Here is an 8,360-nt window from a genome sequence, read left to right as displayed (position 1 = left end):
ATAAATAATTGTTAACAACAATTAACTTCATAAGTTATTATGTGTTGTTTTGATGCCTTTCCGCCCCCTTGTGGTCAAAAATCCATTTGTGAAGCCTTGAAAAACTTGTGTAATTCTGTCATTACACAGAAGAACTGCATGGTTTTATTAACTTTGTGTCGCTAAATTAAGATAATAAAAACCACAAAGTGTCGTTATGTAAGTACTTTTGTACATGTGTATGTTTTTTAGGGTTCCAACTGATGATTATTTTCATTGTTAATTACTTCATTTTTGATTAATAAATTCATTGTTTTGCCTATAAAATGTCAGAGAATTGTGATAAATGTCAGTATGTCTTTAAACAGGTGCACGGTTTTGTCCAATCAACAATTCAAAATCTGAGGAAACTGAGTTTACAACCATATAAACCAGAATGATTATCGATATAAACCAAGCAATGACCTGATTATCAAAACTGTTGATGATTCATTTTTTTGTTGATCAACTAATGAACTACAGAAAAATGACTTATTGCTAAAGTACTAGGCTAATATCAAACTAATATGTGGATGCTATCCTGCGGGTCTTTGGGCTGTGAGAGGAAATCAGAGTACCTGGACAAAAACCCACAAAGACATGGTGACAACATGCAAACTTCACACGGAGATGCTCCATTAATAATAAAGATGTAAAGAAGAGTTTAAGAGTGTACATTGCAGAAAGTGAGTACAATAATAAATCACCCCTCCCCCTTCCTTATTCTTCCTCCTGCCTTCCTTCTTCTCCTGTCTCCCCACCTCTTCCTCTACTTTCAGCCCCTTCCAATATTTAAGGCAAGAGAAGAGGCCCCTGGCCCAGATACTGGACCCCATCGCCTCATGACATAGCGCTACTTGTACATATGTGTGCGTGTGTGATTTATGTCTCTTGTCCAGACTCGGTGGGAGCTGGGAGTACAGACCCCACCCCACCACCCCCCCTTCCCACCCCCACCCTCCCCCACTTGCCCAACAAAGCTCTCTAAAAATGTGTGTAAGAGGTTTCGGGGAGGTCCCCCTGAGAGGCAAATAGAATTAAGGAGCCAACTCAAGTCACTGAAACTTTGCCATAGCTCCTAAGCTGACAGCAGGAGCACACACCCAAATCAGTAAGTATTCCCTCTCACAGAAACCTGCATGTTTTTCTTTCTCATACCTGCACATTTTCACACTACATTACTGTATATGCTGAAAGATTTGAATTTGGATCATCCTTTTACCCTGGAAATGTATAATTTGCAATAAGATACACTTGTTAAGTATGATGGCTCTAAATTCCGATGCTGACATAGGCAATGAATAAAGCAAACACACCCACACACACACACACACACACACACACACACACACACACACAATACACACACTTATTTATGCACACACATACAGGCACAGTAACACCATCAGTACTTTCTCTGGCATTAATCTCACACATTTATTCTGGTCAGTCTACTTGCAGGCAGGAATCCACCAGGACATCTCATGTTGCATATCAACACTTCCATTTGTGCAGCGTGAGGCTTAAGTAGGTTAGAGGCAGGCATGCACACTCCACTTTCGTCTCCAAGCCCTCCAGGCAGTAAACGATTCTGTCAGAGAGGCTGCTGCTCGTTATCGACGTGCTCGCAGGCTGGAAGTTGTGGGCACCGCAGCAGCTCCTGCACATTGCAATGCAGCCTCTGCCACACAACAGCCATGGGTGATCGAGTCCATTATGGATTGGCTATAATACCATGAACAGAAACACAGTCAAACGCAAAAGGACCTCTGTAGTGGAGTGAATGTGTATTGATTCCAATATAGCACATAGAAATTTCAGGTACAAATCACATGAAGTATTAGTTGTCGACTGAAATACTAACATGGCCATCTCTAGATGTTATCATGGCTATAAAGGAGAACATTGCTGGTTCTTTAGCTGCTGCAGCTAAAACCACACCACTCCTAGCCTGAAGCACTCTGTGTGACTGTGTGTGCATGCCTTTCAGATATTTTGAAGCAGAGATGTTATTAGATAGTTTGTCTGCATGTCTGAATCCTCGGGCCGGTAGCTGTCCAGGGGGGTGAGGTGGTATTTGTGGATGCAGTTAGACCAGAATAACAACACTCAGATTCATGGCCCGTGTTCCTCTGGATGGCTCAGACTCAGTATTGTATTTCATTAGTATTTGTGTGTATCTGGAGGATGTGTGCACTGTATAGAAATGAGGTCCCTCACACACCCTGTGACATTTATAGAGAGGCGCTACAAAGGAGGTTTGGTTAGTTTATGGAGCAAAGGCAGTTAACTTGTATAATCCATGTGTTGTACCTGAGAGATGTCTGACTGGAACCCCCCCCCCCGGGCATACATGTGACAGTGAATTCCATTATCTCCCACCAACCAACCTCCTCATCTAACACACATGTTTCCTATCACGGTCAGGACATTCCAGGCGTTGTCCAGCATTCCTCAAAAAATGTATCATGTACCAAGCACGTCCGGATAACTCAAAGATAAACCACACTCAGGAAACGTACTTGGATTTCTATGTTTGTGTGCAGAGTATAGTACAATAAAGGTAATGGTATTAAGTCCACTTGTAAGCAAATCTGTACTGAACACCTAATTCCGATGGAAGCCAGTTTTAAACCTTGTGCACACTGTCACTCTGGAGGTGGAAAAATTCCTAGACAAGCTGCGCAGCCCAGCCTGTCTTACTGTTTCCTAACAAAATGTACACGGTATAAATGTTGAGAATTTATTGTAATTTCATTCTGTTGAACTGAATATGTATTAAAATATAAATGGATATTGAGAAACTAGTAGGATGTAGCAAGGTGTAGTCTATAACTGGTTCCACCACTGTCTGTCACTACACTGTGAGTTTCTGAATGTGTTTTTTAGCAACAGTTGTAGTAACTGTAATATTGATCAATCAATCTATTCAATACCATGAAATTTTGTACGTTCATGGTCCTGAGAGGATGAATCCCACTGACCTAGGTGATTCCCTGACTTTTCCTCTAGAGGCATCAACAGTTCCTCACTCATCCTGTAAAATTGCTCAACATACTATTGATAGATTGATACAACATTTTGTACAGACGTTCATAATTCTCAGAGGATATATCCTAAGGACTTTGGTGATCCCCTGACTTTTCCTCTACTGTTAATTAGCTTAATACACTAACACACGAAAGTAAACAGCCTGATAAACACCAACATGTTAGCATTGTCACTGTGGGCAATGTTAGCATGCTGAATTCAGGGATTTAGCTTGAACCACCAGGAGAGACACAGGTTTAAGGCCAATGGAAAGAAAACAAATTACGTGACATTGCCTTCATCACTTCTCATTTATCGCTGTAGGCGTGTCAACAACACTCGCAAGCTAACATTTAAGTTTTTACCTGCTGTGGGAACACGTCTGTGGAGCAGGAGATCATCACCATTGTCACTGGGATACTGCTTTACGCTTACTAACATAAATTGTTGGTTGTTTTTTTACACAATGTTTGTAACTACTACTGCTCCACAGCTTACAAATACAAACGTGGTGTGTTTGGTTTTGCACAATTTCATTAGCAATGTGGGTCTTTCCCTTGTTAATTAATGATGAAATAAATTCCTAGTGTTTAAAATTGACTTGTATTCCAACATTTAGTAACATGAATAAAGCTTCATAAATCAATACTGTTTTGACAAAAAGGCATCAAGAAGTTTGGTGCTAAAAACCTTCAAAACGGATTTCCTTTGTTGCACTGCATGTCTGGCTCCCCACTTGACTTGTGATGCCTTACACTTTCTTTGTTCATTGTTAAAGACACACTGCAACTGTTGAAACACTGTCATCTTTTGAAGAGTATTTTTGGGCATGAATTTTCTGCTTTTATGACATGTTACAGATTTATGTTATTAATGGAAAGAAAGAAAGAGAGAGAGACAGAGAGAGAGAGAGAGAGGTGGGAAATTCATGCAACATTATCCAATGCCCCTGGTTCCAGACTGGAACCAGGGGCATTGGGTTAATCGTTGGTGCCTTAAACCCCTCAGTCACCCCATATTTCCACTTTTTGGCCACAATGTTAGACACCACTATTACAGCCCACAATAATAAGTGTGTGAACAAGCAAGCAACAGGCAATAAAAGATAATGTCTTATGAGCCTTCAACCACATTTATATTTAACATACAGTGATTGTGCAGAGCAAATGCAGCTCGTCCCTTGACACAGCTACAGGTCATTCATGCTATGTAAACAATGACTCACCTTTAATAATACTAGATACATACAGCACATTGCCTATAGTCAAATGGGCCAAGGTGATGGAGCACTTTCTCGGTTCCCTCTGGACATCACGGCAGCAGCAGAGGACATTTTACACAGTGTACATCGGGAGGAAGAGAGGAGAGTCTGCAGAGCGATCCGTGGGGGCGGATCAGGACAAGATCAATGGGAGTGACAGGGAGTGCAGGAGGCAGCAGGAGATTCAAAGTAGGCCAATAAATAACATCCTAGTGAGACAGCAACCGCCTCCCCCTCAGCCGCCACCGCCCCGTTCCACCCCCGACCCCCCTGGCCCCACCGACTGGGCCCCCTTGATTACTGGCCTCAGAGGGGGGGATGGTGGCCCCGGCTGCACAATACACCTCTCATACGGGGTCTTCACTCACCTCTTGCCTCCATTTGTTGGACATTCATCTTTCAGCATGTGTGTGAGTTTGTTTAGGGGGTGGGGGCTCAGTGGATGAGGGGCTAGCAGGGACTGGTTGGGACGGGGATGGAGAGATGGAAGGGGGTGGAGGTCTATGAGTGTGTGTGGTGGAGTGGGGGCTCCTCTATGTTTTTTACATCTTCTCCCTTCCAACACTCACCCATCCCCCTCCCTACGCACCACTATATATTCTGTCTTGCCCCCCCATCCCAGACCACTAAGCTCTGCACTGTGGTTTCACTGAGTGAGTTGGGTGGTTTAAACATTAGCCACTTTGGATTTTGCTCCACAGCAGTCGGGAAGAAAAAAAAAAAGGGCTTGCCTTCTCTTCAGTGTGCAACAGTTCTGCCTGACACCTTCAAACAAATTATACTTCTGGCTTACACTACAATGTTTTTTTATTCTAATCAAATTAAAGCTAAACTAATATTTGCAACATCGAAGGGGTCATGATTTTGAAAATTTGACTCATACCAGGGACAAAAAAAAATACAGGATATCTCTGCCTCTGCTGCTTTGACCTGGATCATCCTTGTTTCTATCTTGCACATTTGCAAGAGATGGTGTACACATTTAATTACAGTGGATGACTGAATTTGGCACGCACCCCGAAAGAAGAAACTATAACTGAGGCTGGCTTCAGTAAAGAGTATCTAAATATTTCACAAAGCACATACAGGACACGCAGAGTCGGCAGGCAGATGACAGGCAGGCAGGTTGGGTTGAGGAGCGGGGGGCTTTGTGTGTCGTGGCTGATGTGATTGCAGGCGGAGCAGGGCCACACCTCAGCCAAGGTTATCGCCAAGACTCAGGGAGGAGACAGAGATCCCCTTTGTGGTTCACAGCCACTCGCTTACATGACTGTCATACCACAAGACGTTTGCGTGGAAGATGAGAGCAGCCGAGCGTAGTGAGCTGACAGAATCAGGCAGAGAGGAAGAGAGGGGAAGAGGCAAGCAGGGGAGAAAGGGAAGCCGAGGGAGATAGAAACAAAGAGAGAGGGAGAGAGAGGGATTCAGAGGAAATGAGTGGGAGGTGGGAGCAGAAAGTGGCAGACTTATACTGTAGATCTCGGTGGTATGTTTTCAAAGTGCCGAATGACACTTCCTATCACTATGTCGAGGGAAGTGGAGCGTGTCAGCTCCGGTGCTCTCTCACCCCATCTTGCATGCAGAGCAATTACCACTGGCACATACACCCCCACCCACAACACCACCTCAAATCCCCCCCCCCCCCCTGCAATTCAGTGAAATCAGCCAGCAGACCTGTGACTCATCATTTAGAGTAATAGTCCTGTCCTGTATTGGCCTCAGGAGTCTCAGTGCCTGGTGGAGGCTTAAGGAGAATAGAGAAATGACTAAACAGAACAAAGTTGATTCATTACAGGGGGAAGGACATCATAGAAATCCCCTCACCTTTTCATCTCACACCGATTAGTGTGGATCAGAAAGGCGGCATTTTAATATAATTCAAAAGCTGTAGTTGGCTTTTTCTACCCTGGAAGACGTTCATTGCAGCCAGCTTTCCACTGTTTGGCACAGAGCAGATCCACAGCAATGACTACACCTTGCTTTGTTTGCTTCCAGCCTTTGGACAGCAAAGTATAAAATTAGCTTTTTGCTCCAAATGCTAAATGACTGTGTATTTGGTGTGATTAATCTATTTAAAGAGAAATGGAACTGAGGCGTGTCTGAAAAGCTGTATTGCCAGTGTGTGCTACAAAAACCATTGTTTCACCAGCCCTGTGATTTGCACTAAAGGGGTCGCAGCAGGTTGCCATGGCAACCTTTCAGTATAGATGGCCTGTTTCTTTTCCAATTGCGGTGATCATCAGCATCATTGGAGGCGCATCATTAGCAGGGAGCCCCCGGGGCTGTGTGATCAGTGCCTGGCCAGGACATTAGAGAGTGTGGAGAGAATGATAGACAGGATTTGGCCTTTATCATCTGCAGGGTGCAGCAGGGCTGAGCCCTGACAAGACAAACCTCCATGGGCTCCTTCGTACTCGGGTATTTTTTCCCCCCACGGTGTGCTGAGCTTGCCTCTGCATCTGTTGCCTTCAGCCCTGCTTGTCTCTTAGGCAACAACAAAGCCCTCGCCGCGTTGATCTCTTCACTGTTGTCGTGTCAACACAGGTAATGATTGTATCATACCTATTTCCAGAGGCTGTCATTCACAAGGCTCCTCTGCTCTCCGACATGCTTAAGGGGCTCTCGTTCACGGCTCTGTGCAAATGGATGAAAACACACAACTGTGGAGCAGCAGCCCTCATCCCCGGCTCACACATTTGACACTGTTCAGAGGCTTTAAAGACCCTCCTGAGGTAAACACTCACATGGTGGGAAGGCTGGTGTCTGAGCACAAAGATGAAACCAACTCTGACAGCCTGAGCAGCCCTTAACCCACACTGCTTACCCTGTATTCCTGCTAATACACATCTTTTCCAATGGAAATAAAGATATCAAAATACAAGCCTGAACTCCAAAGTGCTGCCATGGGGGCTTTCTACACACTGAACTTCCAGCTGTAAATGCCACACACTGAGTTCCTTAATCACAGAGGTCGTGTTGTTTCCTGGGTTTATATCAAAGTAGCAACACTGCGCATCTGCGTGTTTACACTTGTGTGTGAAAGGTGCAGTTACCCCCACCCCTATCTGCTGTAAACTGACATTCAAATAAAAGGTGGATAGCAGAGAAGTGGAAAATGGTTACATAAGTGTTTACATTTCCTTTTTCTCTGACGCTCTCTCCATCAAACGCACACATTCAGAGGTGTGAAGCTAGTGATGAGCTGTACTAACCAAAGTGGTGTGAATCATCTGCTCTCCTCAACCAGATCATGACAGCTCGTATGCCCTCCAGTTTTAACAAATGTGCAGGACCATTTTTTCTGCCCTTCAAGTCACAAAAATGTCCTCTATCCATAATTCCTCTTTCCAATGGACAGTTCTTGTAAGTATAACTAGAAGTTGAGCCCAGAGATGGAGTGATCTCCTGGCCAAAGGAACCAGCATTGCCCATCTGTTCATCTCTCGGCCCTCTCTTCCACCTCACCTCCCTTGTCTCACTCATTTAGTGGTGAATGTGGACCGGCCACCGAGTGCCAGTGGAGAGGGGAGACGCAGGGTGTGCACTGAACAGCAGATGGGAAATTTCAATGAGGTGGAAAATCCAGAGTAGTGGCGAACCTTCTTCTGAGAGGGTTCAGGGTGATACTGATACAACAGTGCCCCCCTGTGGAGAAATACAAATCTGCATTCACTTCTTTCGGCAAGCAACTGAAGTTTTTTAAATTGAGTGCATTTTACTGATTCAGAAAGTGAGTTTGGAAAGGGACAGGACTAACGGATAAATGTTTATAAAGTGTTGGGTGGCTGGGTTAATCCTCAGCTCCTCTGCCTCACTCAGCTGACATATCTGCCAGTCAGCAGCCAGCCAGGCCAAGCAGTCAGTGCTGAAAGGGGCTTTCTAGTCTCTAGTGCACTCCTCAGACTGTCTACAGGCAAGATGCTTAAAATGCAAGATCAAGTGCCTGCTGAACCGAAACTTTTACTGAAGATCTACAGCAGCCTTTGACACCAATTTCTGTTTTGTCAGGTGTTTTTGTGCAACTGAAACTGAATAGTTTAGGTCCTGCCTC

This window comes from Seriola dumerili, unplaced genomic scaffold, assembly GCF_002260705.1.
Source record: "Seriola dumerili isolate Sdu_G_001 unplaced genomic scaffold, Sdu_1.0 BDQW01000017.1, whole genome shotgun sequence".
NCBI lineage: Eukaryota > Metazoa > Chordata > Actinopteri > Carangiformes > Carangidae > Seriola > Seriola dumerili.
Note: the sequence above shows the minus strand (reverse complement) of the source record.